The sequence below is a fragment of the Puma concolor genome, chromosome A1 (assembly GCF_028749965.1).
Source record: "Puma concolor isolate L17-30 chromosome A1, mPumCon1.1.hap2, whole genome shotgun sequence".
Classification (NCBI taxonomy): Eukaryota; Metazoa; Chordata; class Mammalia; order Carnivora; family Felidae; genus Puma; species Puma concolor.
Window position 1 is genome coordinate 199,027,113 of NC_141667.1, and position 20,144 is coordinate 199,047,256.

At 35.1% G+C, this 20,144-nt stretch overlaps 1 pseudogene; it reads left to right on the top strand.

The window, feature by feature from the left end:
- The first annotated feature begins 3,827 nt into the window (after window positions 1-3,827).
- LOC112860793 (small ribosomal subunit protein eS6 pseudogene) lies at window positions 3,828-4,749 on the top strand (annotated as a pseudogene).
- Window positions 4,750-20,144: the final 15,395 nt, after the last annotated feature.

The following is a 20,144-nucleotide window of genomic DNA, read 5'->3' on the forward strand; positions in this document are numbered from 1 at the left end:
TGATGAATTTTATGTAAAGGAAATCAAAAGAATAATGACTTAAAAAGAAAAGAATCACTGTTTTTGATGCATATGATAGAGAAAGAATAGAAACAGAATTGAGGTTTGAATTTGGAAAAATAGAACTCTTTGATTTTGATAGAGCTGAGGGGATGGAAGACAGATTAGGGTAGATGGAGGATAGAAGGTGAGGTGAAATGAGGTCATAGTTTCTTTGGTCAAATTTTTCAAGAACTTTTTTTTAATACAAGGGAACAAAAGGGTAAGATGATAGGTAGAGGATATTGAGTCAAGGGATATTGTTAATATAGAAAATTCTAAAGTACGTTGTATTCCTATATGAATAATTCAGCGAGATACTAAAATATTGATAATGGGGACAATTGAGCAAGAGACATTCTGGAGAAGAGGGAGACTTGTCTCTATAGCAGCAGAGGAGGAGATGGCCTAAAACTATAGTTAGGACAGTTCTTCCATTGTAAAAGGAAAGAAGATAAAGATATGAATAAGGATTTTCACAGATTGATGCATTTCTGGGAGGCATATGAAGTAGCTCTTGTCTGATTCCTTCTGTTTTCTTCATAATAGATGAGGTTGCATCATCAGTTGAGATTTTCTAGCATTTCAGCACAATCTTGCTCCCTGTAATGCTATTTCCCATATCAGAAGTGCTATAACACCAGAAATCACATTTCCCAGACATCCTCACCATCAAAGTTTGGGGACGTGTTATCAATGGGAAGCCCCCAGTGCTGGTAAGAAGAGCAGGAAGCAACAGGGTTTTTGAAAGGGCAAAATATAAGGTTGGGTTTCTGTAGCTACTGGGCCAGAGTAGTGCCTGTTTGTTCAGGGGGATAGTCGTTTCCTAAAGTTATTGACTTCCAGGTAACGCAGCCTTCCCTTTTTAAACATTTCAGTCCTTCCAACAATTTTGCAGCCTATTTCCCTCTACAATCTCTATTTTTTTTTTTTATTTTTTTAACGTTTATTTTTGAGAGACAGAGAGAGATAGAGCATGAGCGGAGAAGGGGCAGAGAGAGAGGAAGACACAGAATCCAAAGCAGGCTCCAGGCTCTGAGCTGTCAACAGAGAGCCCTATAGGGGCTTGAACCCACAAACCAGGAGATTATGACCTGAGCCGAAGCCAGACGCCCAACTGACTGAGCCACCCAGGTGTCCTCCTCTACAATATCTCTTGATGCTTTAAGTATATAGAGTGGTAGCTTCTGTTTTATTACCTGAATCCTGACAGTTGCCACAGTGATGAAGTCTGAGGAAAAGAAGGTCTGAAATAGTCATTGAGAAGGGCAGTATACAATGCTATAAAACAAGCCTCTTACACTTGAAATAAGACAGAGTTGAAGAATATCAACTACTTAGCCCCTTTCTTTCTGCCCCTGCTATGATATGTGATTCATTAAGCAACTTCAGAAAATCACCCAAGTGTCATGGAGCCTAATTTTGAAATCCCCAGTAAATGCTTTACTATTCCATAAAACACTAGCAACATATGTTTGCTCACCCAAAATCTGAGCCCTGTCAATGGCAGAATTTCTTAACTTATTAGACCATTTTACTTTTTAAGCAAAATAATTTTTATAGATTCTTAAATGTGCCATTCTATAACTTTTCTCATTGGTTCTATTTGTTTTGTGATCACTTTGAAAAAAATGAATTTCTTCTTCACATAACAGCCCTTAAATATTTTAGGATACCTATTATGAAAACTTTTTTTTAATTCTTTACTATAAAATCCTTCCAGGTCTCTCCTTTTAGTCAATGGTACTAAGTCTACTCAATATCCTGTCTTCTGGCCCTAATCAGGTTGGTTAATACCCCCTCTTAAATCATGGCAGCTGGAATTGTATAAGTACAGTATGAACAGCCTGGAAAAAATTGACAGAGTTGCTCCCTTACATTTAAGTTTACATCAGCATTTATTACAAACTTAACTGCACTGATAAATATATCCGTAACAATCAACTAATATAGCTAAGATTTTTTTGTTGTTTTTTTTGACTATATAATCTCTATATTTATAAATTTAGTTTTTAGACATATTCAAGATTTATGTTGATCTGTAATTTCGCTTCATTGGATTTGGCCTCTTTTTAGACCTTTTCTTGGATACTCCTTCAGTCATGCACCATATTCACCATACTACTGCATCTAATTACATCAATTGGCAGATTTTATCATCACAGCATTATTAGTTTCATCCAAATCAATGTCTAAAATATTTATGGATGATTACTCTAGGATTACATTGGAGACTTAAAATCTATGTACATTGTTTAAAATATGAATGCATTGTTTAGGACTATCAGAAGTAAGAGCACATGCAGAATAGAAAACTTAAAAGATGGAGGCAAGTGGAGAAAAGTATGGGCTGAGGCCTATGATGGTAGTGAAGAACCACAAGAGTAGGGAAGGGCACTGTATTATTTGCTAGGGCTGCATAACAAAGACTACAGGCTGGGTGGCTTAAATAACGGAAATTTCTTTTCTCACAGTTTGGAGGCTGCAATTTCAAGATCAAGGTGCCAGCAGGGTTCATTCCCTGTAAGGCCTTTCTCCTCAGCTTGCAGATGGCCACCCTTTTGCTGCCTCTTCACATACTCTTTCCTTCATGTTTGTGCATCTCTGGTGTGTCCAAGTCTCTTCTTCTTGGAGGAATAGCAATAATTTTGGATTAGGACTCACCCTCATGGCAATCATATTAACTTAATTATCTCTTTATAGGCCCTCTATCCATACAATCACTTTCTGAGATATGGGGTGAAGGCTTCAACATATGAATTTTGAGGGAACATGATTCGGCCCACAGCAAGTAATTATACTGACAACAAAATATGAGACTAGAGAATTACAGAAACAAAACAAAGAAGGGAAGAGGGAAAGAAGTGGGGAGAAACATTGAGATTAGTAGTTTAAGCAAAAAGGCAGAGGTAGAAGAGTGATTAAGGACACTGAAAACATAAACTGACATCTGTTTAGTTTTATAATCTCTATGGCACAATACTTGAGCAGGCTTGCAACATTTTCAAGGCTAGAGAGCAACTCTGGTTATTCCTGTTTCATACCACTGCCCCAGAAAGGAGTCAGAAATTCTCTGCATTCTCCTATAAGCTTTAAGCTGTTCTAAATTTTTTCTGAATAAATGGTATTTTATAAGCATTATTAATTCCAGTACTCTCTTAAGATGCCAAAGCTCATCCTGTCCCTCCCTGTTGCCAAAAATGATCAAAAATGTCAGATTTTATCTGATTTGAAATTTCTTCAGTTTTGATACTATTTATGTTCTCTTCTTGAAATCTACCTCTCCACTGCCTTCCTCCACCCTATACACTCCAATTTCCCTTCCCGTCTTTTTTACTACTAACTCTCCATTTCTCCTGACACCTCTTAAAATTGAATCCTTGAGAGTTTCATCTTTAGGTCTCATTCCATTTGTATTAGTTTGCTGATCTGGCCTCATGTGCTTCCAAGGTTTCACCCTTCATTCCTTGTGTTACAGGCCCACAGAGTGCATGATTTTTCCTTAGGAGATCTCCAGTTAATTGCTCCAGTGTACTTAAAACTAAATATATTCAGAGTTAAACTCATTTTCTCTGTTACTTTCTTACTTATGTTCATACCTGCTATGCTTCCTGTGTTACTTTTTCTGGTTAATGAGTCTGTTATGTACTTAATGGCTCAGGTTAGGGGAGTCATTGGGTAAACATCATCCCAACGGTTGTCCACTCCCATTGCTATTAGAATAAAATTCAAATGACTTACTATGGTGTCACAAAGACACATGCATGACTTGACCCTTCATCTCAGACATGATCTCCTATCACATTCCCCCTCTTTTACTGTGTTTTATGTACATGGGAATCTGCTTATCCTTAAGAAGATATGCCGGCGCCTCGGAGGCGGTAGGCAGCCTCACCACGAAGCTGAACATCTCTTTCCCAGCTACTGGCTGCCAGAAACTCATTGAAGTGGACGATGAACGCAAACTTCATACCTTTTATGAGAAGTGAATGGCCACAGAAGTTGCTGCTGATGCTTTAGGGGAAGAATGGAAGGGTTACGTAGTACGAATCAGTGGTGGCAATGACAAACAAGGCTTCCCCATGAAGCAGGGTGTCGACCCATGACCGTGTCCGCCTACTGCTGAGTAAGGGGCATTCCTGCTACCGACCACGGAGGACTGGAGAAAGAAAGCGCAAATCTGTTCGGGGTTGCATTGTGGATGCCAATCTCAGTGTTCTCAACTTGGTCATTGTGAAAAAAGGGGAGAAGGATATTCCTGGACTCACTGATATTACTGTGCCTCGTCGCCTGGGGCCCAAGAGAGCTAGCAGAATCCGCAAGCTTTTCAATCTCTCAAAGGAAGATGATGTCCGCTAGTATGTTGTGAAAAGCCCCTAAATAAAGAAGGTGAGAAACCTCGAACCAAAGCACCCAAGATACAGCGTCTTGTTACTCCACCTGTCCTCCAACACAAACGTCGGCGCATTGCTTTGAAGAAGCAGCGCACGAAGAAAAACAAGGAAGAGGCTGCAGAATACGCTAAGGTTTTGGCCAAGAGAATGAAGGAGGCCAAAGAAAAGCGCCAGGAACAGATTGCCAAGAGACGGAGGCTGTCTTCTCTGAGAGCTTCTACCTCAAAGTCTGAGTCCAGTCAAAAAGGAGATTGTTGTAAGAGGAACAAATAAATAAGATCAGACGTAAAAAAAAAAAAAAAAAAAAAAAAAAGAAGATATGCCAAACTTTTCCCCATCTTAGGATATTTGATCTTCCCCTGACTATCACTCCACAAGATTTTCAGATGACTTATTTGTTCTCAACATTTGGATCTCAACTCAAATGTCTCTCATTATCAAGATCTCTGTTCAAATGTAACCTTCTTAACCCACAATGTCATCACCATTTGTCACTCTCTGTCCTATTATCTGCTTTATTTTCTTTATAGCACTTATCACTTTGGAATATCAGGACTGGTCTGTCTTGCTTATTAAAATCTAATCTTGCATTTCCATTTTCACAGTACTAAAGTAGCTCTTAATCATGTACAAAGTGATGTCTGAAATTTTTACCATAGTATATAAGCCCCTCATTATCCTGTCCTACCTCTCTCCATCTTGTTTATTTTATGTTAATTGCCATCCTTCCATATAGAAACCCCTTTCACCTTATGCTGCAGTTATTCACAATCAAGTTTACTGCATGCCTAATATCCAAAGTCTTCTGTTTACTCGACTTAAGCTTAATATTCTTATCCATAAATTGGGGACAAGGGAAGAAGTATGAGATGGAGGAAATTTTTTATTTCTAAATTTGCTCTGATAACGTAATAATATATGTAACGTGCTGTGTATACGGACTGTCACATAATAACCACTCAATAAAAGCTAGCTATGATTCTTGTGACTACTCCATTCCTATTGTAATGCTGGTAGAGATAAAATCCATATAGCTATTATGGTGATTGTAACTTTCAAATAGTTTATCTTCTCAAAAAGGGCAATTTTGTCACTGTTAGCACCCTACTTAAAATGTTCTCAAGTTTTTTATATTTCCACATCTGCTCCATAGTGACAAAGTGTCAAAAGCATAAGTTGAAAATGTGACAAATATTGCATTTTCATTAAAATATAACATTTCAAGCCAAAGTGCATTCACATTTACAATATGTTTACTTACATTTTTTCTGTCATCATGAAATGACATATGACTGTGTAATCCCAAGAAAAGTGAAGAATATGCATAGACATATAAATATATATGTATATAAATTCTCTATTAGCATTATAATATGGTTTCTTATTACAATTTATTGTTATACGGTACATTACTACCATCCTACTCATATTACAAATTTAAACTACTTAAAACAATTTAAAATTTTGTTTTGATAATATGGACAGAATATTTCGATAAATTATGATTAGTAAACTTAGTAGGACATTAAATTCTAATTATTAACTTATCAAACTGGACAGACCTGAAAGGAACATTAGATCCATTTCACATAATACCTTGTATGATTTAAAACTCGAAAGGAGAAAACAAATATTAGGATAATAGTAGTCGAGTCTACAAGTGGTCTTTTCACTTTATTGATCCAGTGAACTAATCAGAATCATTTTTATTTTGTTTTCTTCTGTTAAATAAAAGCAGGAGGTATAAGAGCCATATGATAGTTACTAACATAATGAACTGGGACTGTCTAGCACAATGGGTCCATTGTATCTGCCTCGTAACAAAGTACTGGAGAGTTCATTCAAAACTGTATAAGCCAGGTGGCATACTAATTTCCACATCAATATATCATTGAATACACAGTAATAGAACCTTAAGGCAGATGGTGTTTTGAAAAATCATTACACATGGGAAGTCTCTTATCTGTAAAAAGAATGTCTGAAACATATCTATTTCTATAATGTAAAAGACCGCAAAATCCAAATCCTAATATTATAGCAAAAACTTAGAAGTTATGCCATTCAGTATTCTTCCAAATCACAGAATTCTGTCACAAAATTTTGAAAGGTTCTAGCTCATCCTTTCTTTAAAATCTTTCAAGGATGAGTAATTTGGCATTCCACATGTAATCTCATTTTTTAAAAGGTAAAAAAACAAAGCAGAACTTATTATAAAACTTCCTTTTAAAAGTTGAATTTAAAACTCCCTTTTAGTTATTCTGTATGTTTAATTAGGTCTTATTCCCTTTCCAGGAGCAGCCTCTTTTTTGCTCTGATAATGGATTTCATGCTCTAATCTCTTCTAACTCAATATAATTGCTTCTAGTACCTACGATGGTTTTTACTTTTCCCCAATTCCTAGGCCTAGTGTTACTCTGGTTGCAGCACTATGGAATTGTTCAGTTGGTTCATATCTTCTAGGAGAGAACAAAATACAGCAGAGGTATCTTGCATACTAAAGTGAGACCATACAGAATCACAGAAACAACAAATCACAAATCTAAAACCATATATGTATATCCCTCATCATCCTGTTTTTCATTCTATCCTATAATACTCTAGTCAAAATCTCTCATGAACATTTCCAATAATGGAGAAATTTTTGACTCCAAAGGCAATGATTTCTATTTCAAGCAATGAAGCTATTTTTGAAGTCTTTGTTTTTAGTGGGAATCAGATATTCTTTATCTTATATATTTAATTAATATTGTTTCTGATATTTTAGTCCCATAGCATAAATGTACTTGCTTTTCACATGAGAAATATTCAAATATTTAAAAATAGATAGTTATGCCCTGCCTCTCATTCCCATCTCTCAAACCTGCATTTATTTTATTTATTCTAAACACATTTTATACAACCTAAGAAAACAGTAGCTTTCTGATAGTAAATCACTTATATTTAGCTAATGGTCTAATAAAACTATTGCTGTTCATTCCTACAGACTACACTTTTTTTTCACTCATGTATTCTTTTGTATTTTCAAATTTTCTCAGCATCAAAGTATTGAGATCTAGAGATATAATATTAGGATGTGAGTTTGGGAATATTGACAAAAGAAGCTATTAGATCCACTTTCATTCCTACAGACATATCTTAGACCCTGTTTCTCCAAGTCTCATACATTTCCCACTGGTGGGTCACTGATTGCTTTATTCTTCCATTAAATTTGTATTAATCATAGTCTTATTTGTATGCCAATTATATTAATAGTATAAACAGGAAATAAATGAGAACTCCCCCCCCACCCTTGGCATTCTTTTATATCATATTAGAGATGATTTTTTTTTTTTTTTTTTTTGGTATTACTGCTTAGGGTGAGGTTACAATAGAGAAGGGAGGAAGAGAAGAAGGAGAGAGAAAAATAATAATAATATAGTATAAACTGCAAAAAATACACTATAAACTACAAAGTTGACAAAAATTATGAAGTTAGGACACAATGACTTAGATTAAGTAAACTCTAATTTAATCCTTGCAGTTCCATTTGACCCAGACTAGTTTACCAGGACTAAGTATGGATGGCCAGCATTCAGCTAGTAATACATGTTCCTTTAGTTCATCTACCAAAATACCTGGGTTTGAATTTTGACTCTACTAGCTACTGTTTGTGTGAACTCGGGTAACTTTTTAAAACTCAGTATCTTTATTGAAAAATGGAAATTAAAGTCACTACCTCAGTAGTTTATTTTAAATAAAGTATCCAGGGGCGCCTGGGTGGCGCAGTCGGTTAAGCGTCCGACTTCAGCCAGGTCACGATCTCGTGGTCCGTGAGTTCGAGCCCCGCGTCAGGCTCTGGGCTGATGGCTCAGAGCCTGGAGCCTGCTTCTGATTCTGTGTCTCCCTCTCTCTCTGCCCCTCCGCCATTCATGCTCTGTCTCTCTCTGTCCCAAAAATAAATAAACGTTGAAAAAAAATTTTTTTTAAAAATAAATAAAGTATCCATGTAAAAAGCTTAACACAGTACTTGATACACAGAAATAAATCAATAAAGCAGCTTTTCTATCATCATCATCATCACCATCATCATCATTCTTTTAAAGTTTATTTATTGAGAGAGAGAGAGAGAGAGAGCACTCAGGAGGGGCAGAGAGAGAAGGAGAGAGAGGATCCCAAGCAGGCTCTACACTGTCAGTGCAGAACCCAACACAAGGCTTTCAGACTCATGAACAGCAAGATCATGACCTGAGCCAAAATCAAGAGTCAGATGCTTAATCTACTGAACCACCTAGGCACCCTATCATTTTTCTTTTACTATTTCTTCAGGACCTTTCCTTGGGTTGCTATGGCATGATGGAATTTGGACATTTACTATCCTACCTATGATGGAGACAGCCTTAATGTTCCCTTCAGCATGACTAAACTTTAAACACATTTCCTTCTGATTTGGGGTCTCAAACTACCTTTTCTTAGAGTTTTTGCTTTAGAAATTTGCAATTATAAATTCTTTTTCTTCCCCTTTGAGAAGTAAATTCTTTTCTCAGCATCTTATAAGTTTTATAGCTCAGGAATGTCTTTCTCAAGGGCCCAGGAGCCATCTCTTTAAAATGTAATTATCAAGAAAGATACTATCCATATCTTCCAGGATCTGAGGGAATGTAGAAACCTAACCAATAAGGAACAATTAGAAAACAGGTATGACTTAATCATATTCAACAGCCTGCCTTCTAATAATCTTCACTGCTTTTACACTATGTCACCCTACCTTTTGTTTCTGCAGAGTTGAGTTGAATCTCTCTCCCCTTTTACAATGGTCTTTAATAAAGTTTTCCATCCCTATTTAGCACTGTCTGATGAAATTCTTCTTGGACAGATTACAACCAGATACTGAAACTTATAATGTAGAGTTCAAGTGTAAGCTTAACCAGAGCTTTTCCTAGGATCCCAACATTCCTGGGTACATCTGAAGGACTGGTTGTGCATGTCTATTTGGAAACTATTTGTATCATAAACTAAGCTGGGACTTGGGTAAACATTATGCTAAGAGAAGGAGGAGAAAAGATCAGGAGGTTGATGTCATAACAATGCCCCACTAAGGCAGGGACCGTTTTGAGTGCATTATGGCCCAGTTCACACTGACTTCAGACTCATCCCTAGTCACCTCTTATTTGAGTCCTGGGAACTGTAAATAAATTAGAAAGAACTAGTTCACCAACAATTCTGTACGATTCTCAAATATCCTTGAAAGTCAAAGATATAAACAGAAGTAAGAGAAAAATACATCTGCACTTGTATGCAAAAAAATATAGTATGACCTAGGTAGGATGTCAACTTAATAGCTGCATGAGTGGTTTTAGTGGCAGAGTTCAGAAGGCTGCCCAAAAAGTAGTAGCATTCCTGGAAGGTCAACACAATGAACTTTTGGTAGCATCAGCAGGTGACAAAATTATAGCCAATTGCGTAACATGGCACATATCTGACTTTATACGTATCTGAAGCTTCTGAATTAGACATAAAAAGCAAAGAGATGGAATCAAACAGAAAGAAAACAATAGCTATCACATTGTATCTAAGTAGCCTGTACGTATGAGATGGTCTCTGGAATCTCCTGGAAACAACTAGCTAAAAGTTTTCTGAAAAAAATTATCTACTGGTTACAAGATAGAGAAAGAATTATTGCTACTGTTAATATGACACCATTGTTTTTATCCTCAGACAGATTTGGGCAGATGCCAGTCATATGTGCAATCTTTTCCCCAGCATATCTCTCAGAATCTAATTCTGGTTTTATAATATAGGCCCAGAAAATCAAACCACTTTTAAAAGCTCCTATACAGTTAACTTTTAATTTGCTCAGTGTGACTTTGCCTTTTAAATAAAAACTTCAATTAGGAAATATATATACATGTATATGTATGTATATAACTTCTTAAGTGTCCTCAGTTATGTAATCAGGAAATCAAAAAGAATGAGATTATATTACAGGTTTCATGAAGTAGAATTCTTCATTCCATCATGGATCAGTAATATACAGTAGTCATTGGGATGTTTATATCTTTAGATTCTTAATCATGACTTGATATATCCCTCCAGAAACATAGCATGCCTTGCAGATATCCCTGCCTTCTTATTCTTAGCAGAGACAATAAGGAAATCCTGTCTACCTGGTCAGATTAGCATTTTTTCCCCACAGTTCAGATTCTGTGAATTTTCTGTGTTGTTCTTTTGACTTGAAGTATTATTTCTCAAAAGAGCTGAATTTACCATTTCTTAAAATGTGTACATTATTTGGTTTCAGTAGTGTATATTTCTTCTGCTTTTTTTCTCTCCTATGGCAACCAAAAGGTGTCCTGAATTTATAATTGCATTTGCAAAATATTTTCTAAGTATTTCATTTTATTGAAGGTATCTTCATCTGTTCTTAATAATGTAGAAGTTCCTACATCTTGTCACTTTCTTTTAAATCTAGGGACTAATTTAACTTTAAGGCACATATCTGATTAGTGAGCCCCTTATTGAGAAGATACATGTAGCACATGCCTTTATGCTCATGGAACAGTTCCCTTGATGTCTATACCTCTTATGTATCAAGTTAAATTGATGTCTGTCACGGTTTCCCTTTGGAACTCCTGCTATTCCTGGCCAGTTTCCTTCTCGGCTTCTTATACTATATTACTTCTGATAAAGTATTACCCCTCCATTCTGTGCTAGTTTCTGCTAACCTAGTGAAATATTAACAATTGCAACATATTTGTTTGGTTAGTATTAGCACAGTTTCCTTTGGAAACAGAGTGAATCCTTACCTGAATATTCCAAAAGTGTTTAGTGCTTATGTTATCTTATTTTGCAAGTATACATGTGCACTCACACACAGGCATGCATGTGATTGTGTATCGTACAAATTAAAGGAAATCTGAAGTGAGTGTTTTAGTTTATAGAGATTTTACAGAGAACTAATGCTAGAATCCTAGCAAATTTTCCAGTACAACTGTACAGCCTGACTCAGAGAGTCACCTAAGTACACTTATGCTTTAACCGTCCCTAGTCAGTCCAGCTTTCCTCTACAGAATAAATTACCTCAGCCTTTCATTTCACTCCTCCACCTATAAATATTTAATTAAAAAATACTATATGCACAAACAAATAACTTTGGGAGTCAACAGCAACCTCACTGTGATCTAAAAATGTATAGTATCAAAAAAAATCACCTAGATACAATCTTAGGCTGCATAAATGAATAACAAGAATTTGGTAGTTGATTTTTTCAGCATATTGTGTGATATCTCTGACCACAGCTGGAGAATCCCACATGGATTGCACTATTTTATAAGATACATCTTAGAGCACCTTCACAATAGGCAATCAGAATTATCAGAGCTCATAACATCATGTGAGAAATCACCCATAAGGACCCATTTTTTCATTCTTTTATTCATGTATTCATCAAATATAGGTTGAGGAAAAGCTGTGTGCTATGGCCTTTTCATTCTCATAGAAGAAAAAGGAAATCATAATATAACAAAATGCAATTAACATAACAATATGTTTTGTTGTGTAAATACAGAATATTTTCACATTATAAAAATTATAAGTGTTTTGAAGAAGAAGAAAGCAAAGAAGGGAAAATAACATGTTGGGAAGGAGTGACAATTTAAAAGGTCAGAGATGACTTATGAACATGATGGCGCCGTAAGAGAAAAAGAAGGACTTGTGAATGGGTAGTTGAACTGCTTTCCGGGCAGAGAAGAGCACCAAAAAGTAAACATTTCATAAGGCTGTAACTTATCTGCGAAGGTTGAGGGAAAAGAACGAGGACTATGTGGCAGCAGTGATTGATGCACACAGTAGAGACAAGGCCAGTGAGTCAAGGGCCTAGGAAGATGGATCTTTGTAGAGCCTTGCTGGCCATTTCTAGGACTTTGGCTATTATTCCGAGTGAAATGGGAGCCATAGGAGGGTTATAAACAGGAGAATAATGTGGTCAGGCTCCAGTTTAAACAAAACCATTCTGGTTGCTTTGATGTAAATAGTCTGAGAAGATGAAAACAGAGAAATTAGTTACAAGGTTGTTGTAATAAAAAATCAAGACATAATGGTTCATTATCACCACTGTTGATAAGAGTAAAAGTGGTCAAATGTGGTGGATACATTCTGAATACATTTTAAAGACTGAGTCAACAAGATTTGCTGATGTACTGTATGTGGGGCTTAAGGACAACATTTTAAGTGTGAATATTTACAGCAAGTCCCTGATTTGTATTGTACTGTGGGACTGAAAATTACCCTGTAAGCTGAAATCATACAAAGCAATATTTTTTAATTGAAGCATAATTGCAATATTCTGTTAGTTTCAGGTGTACATCATAGTGATTTGATATTTTTATACATTTTGAAATGATCTCCACAATAATTTTAGTTACCATCTATCTTAGTAGTCAATGGGAAAACTTACAGTTGTTGTATGACTTCTAAAAATTTTTGTCAAACCATTAAAAAGTTTATTAGTACAAATTATAAACATATAGAGAAATTAAAAACTCATGTAAATGCTAATATTCGTGTAGTGCACTGTAAATTAAAAATGGGAAACACCGAGAATTAGACTGTCCTTTTTTTTTTGTAAAAAAAAAAAAAAAAGACTCATTTATACAGTTTGAACAATGGTTGCCTTCTTCTCATCAAATATAAGCTTGGATCAGCTCCCAACATTTTATCCTTTGAACTTTCAATGTTGTGAAATATCTCCAGGAGTTTCTTAAATGTGGAGATTTTGCCAATGTCTATGCCTCTGATGTATCTTCATTCTTTTTATCACAACCACTGTTTTCAGTCATGTTGATTAAGTTTGCCTTCACTAAATTTCTCTGGCTGCAAATCTAGAATTCTCAAATGGTGGCAATGCCAGCAGGTGTATGGTCATCCATTTAGTCTACAGCTTCGTTTATATTTGATACCAACTTCATTTTCAGGGGCACCTGGGTGGCTCAGTGGGTTGAGCTTCTGACTCTTGATTTCAGTCATGAGCTCCAGGTTTATGAGTTCAAGCCCCGTATCCAGTTCTGTGCTGACAGCAAAGAGCCTGCTTGGGACTCTCTGTCTCCGGTCTCCCTCTCTCTCTTTGCCTTTCTCTCTCTCTCTCTGTCTCTGTGCTTCTCTCTTTCTCTCAAAAATAAATGCATAAACTTTAAAAAAGTTTTTCGTTTTCAGAACACGGACTTTTTATTTCATTGCTGTACTTTCATCCTTTTGGGCCAGTTTCCTCTATTGATTATTCTTTCTTCCAACATGCCACCTTGGTTTATCACTAGGATATAAGGAGGCAACACAACTGCTCACATTGCTGTCTGTGCATGTACCAAACAACAGTTGCACACTGATCAATCACCAACAGACTGAAAGAAGTAATGTGGATGACAAATCATGGTGTGCATTTGTTATCTGCATAATTTGTGGACTGAAGAGCTAGCAGCAAATTTGGTACTTAATGCAATTAACTATGATTAATCTACCATTGTAATTAAATTTACACCTTGTTGCTGGGGGACTGGTGTTATTTAACTAAACCTTTATACACTGAAATTCATGCATATCACAAGTTGTATAAAGTGAGGATTTCCTGTTCTCTGGACGAGAGTCCAGGAATCTAGGAGGAACCCATTTGCTACTTGTAAATATACAAAGTGAGAAATATGTATGTAGTCCAGAAATGCAGGTGAAAGTTCAAGATAGTAATACTTACAGGTATGTAAAATTCATTCAAAGCAAATAGGGCTTATAAAATAAGCATGTCCTTATTTCTGTATTTGAAATGTATGAAGTTAAGTGCAGTTATGTATACATTCATCATTTATTTGACCATTAATCATTAATTATTTTACATGCATTTATGTGCTAACAGAGACAAAAGGAGCTATAAGAAATAAGCCTAAGATGAAGTTACACATACTTAATGTTTCAACAGAGCTGAAATTAAAGATACAGTGTCTTTCTCTTTTTCTATGCAATCAGTTTTTACCAGTCTAAATCTACACTTCATTTTTTAAGTTCCCAGAAACCAGTGATAAACTCACATGGGATTTCTCTCATTCTCAGCTCTCTGTAGCATATATTCCCCTTGGTTCACAGTAAGTGGCTTAAGATGTAAATTTTGGCAAGAAGGGAAGATATGATGTAGCTCTAAATAAGATACTAGATGTGTTGTTCTTGAAAGATTACCATTTTAGTAACTAATGTATGTATAACCAAAAATTGGATGTGATTTGGGGCACCTGAATGGTGCAGTCCCTTAAGCCTTGGACTCTTGATTTCACCTCAGGTCATGATCTCATGGTTTATGGGCTCGAGCCCCGCATCAGGCTCTGCACTGGCAGTGCAGGGCCTGCTTGGGATCTTCTCTTTCCCTCTTTCTCTCTGCCTCTCCCCTGCTCATGCTTTCTTACTCTGTCTCAAAATAAATAAACTTTAAAAAAAATTGGATATTATTTAAATGTCTTCACACCTTGGGTTGAATTCATATATAATGTTTCCATCTGGCGCTTAATAACACAAAGAGCATGGGCACAGACATCCCCTTTATGTACATAGCACCAAACGTATACAAGAAAAACACTAATTAGTAAAAATGTACTTATTTCTAGAACTTCATAAGTAACTGTATTTACTGTTTCACTTAGTCCTTAGAACCTTATGAAGGAGAATTATTAGAATTTTTATATCTTTTATGCATATAAAAATAAGTCCTAGAGAGATTAACTTGGGAGCATGCTATTAAATGAAGGGACTACTGTTCAAGGCAAAGATTGATTGATTCAAGAGCCCATGAAAATGTCTTTCAATTCAACAGGAAAATATGTCACTCTAAAATAAATCATTAATGTCAGACTTGGCCTAAATGTGTATTTGAATACATACATGTAAGTCCTTACTTTCATTAGGTTCTAGTGAGATAGCAGATACATTTGTATGTACTTAAGAATGAATATATAATTGAAAGGAAAATCATGGGGCTATACCACCAGTTTGCTGGACATTTTAGGGAATTTTCCTAGAAATTAGGAGGCAGGGAGAATCAGATTGTCTGAGAAATAAGAAGATACAAAGGTGGACAAAAAAAAAATAGGGGTCTTGCCTGAGTGGCTCAGTCAGTTAAGCATCCAACTGTTGGTTTCAGCTCAGATCATGATCTCACCGTTCCTGAGGTCAAGCCCCACGTTGGGCTCCATGCTAACAGCAGGGAGCATGCTTAGGATTTTCTCTCTCCCCCCTCTCTCACTGTCCCTCCCCCACTCATTCTCTCTCTCTCTCTCTCTCTCTTTTTCTCAAAATAAATAAATAAATAAAACTTTTTAAAAAAAGGGCCACACAAAAGCCATATACATGAGAACTCTATTTCAGATAAGGATTGCAATATATAGTATTAGAAAAATCGTAAAATAAAATAAGTGAAACAACTTAATAGAAACATGAATAAACAGTCCAAGAACAGCAAACATGCATAACATATAACCCCCAAAATGCATTGAAAATAACCTCATTAGTATCAGAAACAGTTTAAAATAATAATGATTGTTGTTGGAATGATGATATGAGCAAAAGTTATAAGATGATTCCTTCATTCTACCTGAATTTGTTTTGGGTATGGGAACTGGCTCTATCAAATGTTGCTGGTGAACATGATAAGCAGTCAACCAATGGTGGATAGGCATACTGGCTGTCTCTATCAAAATTTAAAAGCATGTACCCTTTGATTCAAGAAGTTATTCATCTAGACATCTCTTGTATAGACAAACCTGCATATATACTTAAGGGTGCTAGTTGCAGTATTTTTCATACAAAAAATAAAATATGTTATAATTATAGTATAGAATACTATGCTGTGGTTAAAATGAATGAGGAGTGTATCTATATACTAACATGAAAGACAATCCAAAGAAATTTTGATTAAAAAAAGACTGATTACCTAAAAGCATATACAGTTCTATTTATGTTTTTTAACCTTGAATACAGAAACACACACAAAAACCTAAACATAGAAAAATGTCCAAAAGGATATATATCAAATTATCATATTCCTTGCTTATAGGAAAAGAAAGCGTTCAATGTTGAGAATAGTCACTTAATGATTTTTTATTTCCATATATCTATATTTATAGGTGTTTTGAAATTTATCAGGAATTAATGTTTTATAATTATAACCATAAATACATTTTTGGAAAATTAAGTTAAAATATAGTATGTGAGGGGTGCCTGGGTGGTCAGTCGGTTGAAAGCTGACTTTGGCTTCAGTCATGAACTTGCGGTTTGTGAGTCCAAGCCCCACGTTGGGCTCTGTGCTGACAGCTCAGAGCCTGGAGCCTGCTTCAGATTCTCTGTCTCCTTGTCTCTCTGCCCCTCCCCTGCTTGTGCTCTTTCTCTCTCTCCCTCAAAAATAAATAAACATTAAATATATATTATATATATAGTATGTGAGGTGATAGATGTGTTAACCAACCTTATTGTGGTAATTATTTCACAATATATACATATTTCAATCATCACATTGTACATTTTAAACTTATGCAATGTTGGGGTGCCTGGGTGGCGCAGTCGGTTAAGCGTCCGACTTCAGCCAGGTCACGATCTCGCGGTCCGTGAGTTCGAGCCCCGCGTCAGGCTCTGGGCTGATGGCTCAGAGCCTGGAGCCTGTTTCCGATTCTGTGTCTCCCTCTCTCTCTGCCCCTCCCCCGTTCATGTTCTGTCTCTCTCTGTCCCAAAAATAAATAAACGTTGAAAAAAAAAATTAAAAAAAAAAAACTTATGCAATGTTATATATATCAATTATATCTCAATAAATCTGGAAAATTTTCATTTTACTAATAAAATATTTTTGTAAATTTTCTCTGTGACCATTAATACCATATTTCTTGCTAAAGCCTATGTATTTGCATCATGTAGGTGAAGATAACTATAATGATAATACGCTTCTGTCAAGCGGTTGATAGAAATAAGGGGAATTTCTTTATCACCTTCAAATATAGTTCTTTATTTAACTATGGATTTAATTTATAATAGGTGAAATTGCAATTACTAGTTCAACAGTTCTGTTTAATTACATTTCTGACTACTATTGTTACTAAAACCTACCTATTGTCCAATATGTAATTCTAAAATTACTCCCTGAAACTTTAATGATTAATGATATTAATGTCAGTATTTAGCATTTCAATGCAAGACTTAAATACATACATGATTACTACACTGTTTTGATATCAATTAAATTTGTTATGAGGGTTCCTAATTCTAAGGGTTAAAATTACAAAATAAATATGTTGACATTTGGGGATATGGATATATGAGGATGTATTGTGTATGCATGTATTTAAGAAAGAGAGAGAGAATACTCTAACTACTCTCTAAAGAATAATCTAAAATATAAAAATATTTTCTAATTTTGGTTATTGTTTTGTTCATTAATAGCTTTATATGATGTAAACTAGAATTCATATTTTATCAACTGATAATATTTCTTAACTTTTAATTTTATTTCTAAAACTTACTAGAAATACACAAACATATAGGGAAATTTATCCAATGAAATCTGAATCATTTTAATGTGAAAGGATTTATGTTTCATAAATTTAGTTTCAGGAAACATAATCAGACAACATATATGTTTCAAAAATTAAATACCTGCATTAACCTTACATTTGTGCTGGGTTTTGTGGGACTTGAGACATCATTCTATAGCCAAACAAAATATTTTTAAGGACAAATTTAACTTAGGCACAATTGCAAATTTTAGTCCAAAGATATTGTCTGAAAATAAAGTAGATTAGCCTGCTCTATCTCAGCAAGCATTACCCGTATTTCTCCCTCTCAGCATTCTTCCTCTTTCTGTAAAAGTGGTTATGTCTCCTTTTTCTTTAATACACATGAAAGAAAAATATCTTCCTTACTGACTTCTAAACAGGAAATTTGAATGCTGAGTCTCTGCCAAGATTTTATTCGTAATAGCATCATATTGTCTCTGATGTGCTTACAGTATTAACAACTTGCCATAAAACAAGTTATGGCTCAAAGGCTTAAAATCCACTCCCTGTGAAACATACCTGCTGATGACTCACTCTCAAATGATGTAATTTTCAGGGTTATTTGATTTCCCATATTGAACATTTTATATTGGATCCATCTTTTAATCAGAGCATATACCATGTCTTATCTATGAATTGTAACCAATAAGTGTTTGCATATTGATTGTTCACAACTCAAAACACATTTTTCTCGTGAAATAGTAGTTTGGTTTCAGGATATTGGGCACAGAAAATCCTATAATGTGGCTAAAAAAATGCAGTAATATTAACTTAAGTTTCATTCCTGAGACCAGAATCATTTGGTATAGGAGATAAGAAATGAAGGGGAAGAAGGACAAAGAGAAATAAAAAATTTGCTACATTTGTCCTGGTCTAAAATCCTGTCTTTCATCTATGTGAGGTTGCTGTGTGAGTTTGAGAACATTACTTAAGTTTTCTGGTCTGAATCCTAAAAATAGATTTATAATACTGTATCAATTATTTCTAGGATTATTAACACATAATGCATTTTGATGTACTTTCTTAAAATTTTTATGTTTTCTTTCCTAAATCTTCTCTCCATAAATGAAAATTTTAAAAAAATCAACTATGTTGAAATATAAGAAATTCCCTTACTTTGTGGATGTACTATTTGGGGGATATTCTTTGCTAGGAAGCTTTATGCATTATTTTCTAGAGGTAGAATATGTATCAAAGAGAAAAAATATTCCTAGTCTTCCTAGAAGTTTGCATTTCAGTTACAATCATCCCTGGATACATCCTTTAGAATTGGTGTAATATATACCTCCCTAAATGTGAGAGGTGGCAAGGGTGACAGAGATTGAATAACCTTCAAAGTTAGAAATTTAAATACGGTTTGTTTGACCTCCAAGAATTTTTAGAGCTCATATGAGAACTATCAGTAATGCCAATGTACTTTGTATTCCACCTCCAAGTGTGATTGATGTTAATCTCAAAAAATCATCATCATCTACATAACTTAAATAAAAAAAAATCATCATCATCTACAAAGTTTAAATTTACTTGAAAATCATACAGTAGCATTTGAGAAAGAGAATCAACATGAAGAATATGTTTCGTAATAATGAAAATAAATCTCATAACAAGTGTGATGCTTGCTGATTCTGGCTAAACACACTTTGGACAGTGTTTTGGGTTTTTTGTTATTTCAGCTTGGTTAACTCACACAAAACAATTTTATTATTGCCACTTATGGTTGCCTTTTTTCCCAAATCACACCTCTGGCTTATAGCTAGGCACAAAGAATTGAGAGGAAAAAACAGGTGTTAATAAGAGTGAAATGTGAAACTCTTGAAGGAGATCAAACTCTTTAACAGAGTAAATGGCCTATGGCACTATCTATGGATAGTTGTTATTTTGATTAGAGCATGCATCAGGCACTTTAGAATGACAGGAGGAGTACATACCAAGGTTGTTTTATGATACACAATGCTCCATTAAAGTCAGTCCTTTGGAAATGAAACAATGTAACTTTGTAAGATTTGATTCTGGCTCTAAAGTGAATACATTTCAAGCACACTGTTTTCTCCAATCGTCAGTGCCGTGTATCTTTCTGTTTAGTCACTTTTTTTATTTAATCATCTTTTATGCATATTCTGGAAATTGGAGCTTGCAAACTATTCATAGTTTATTATACTAACAA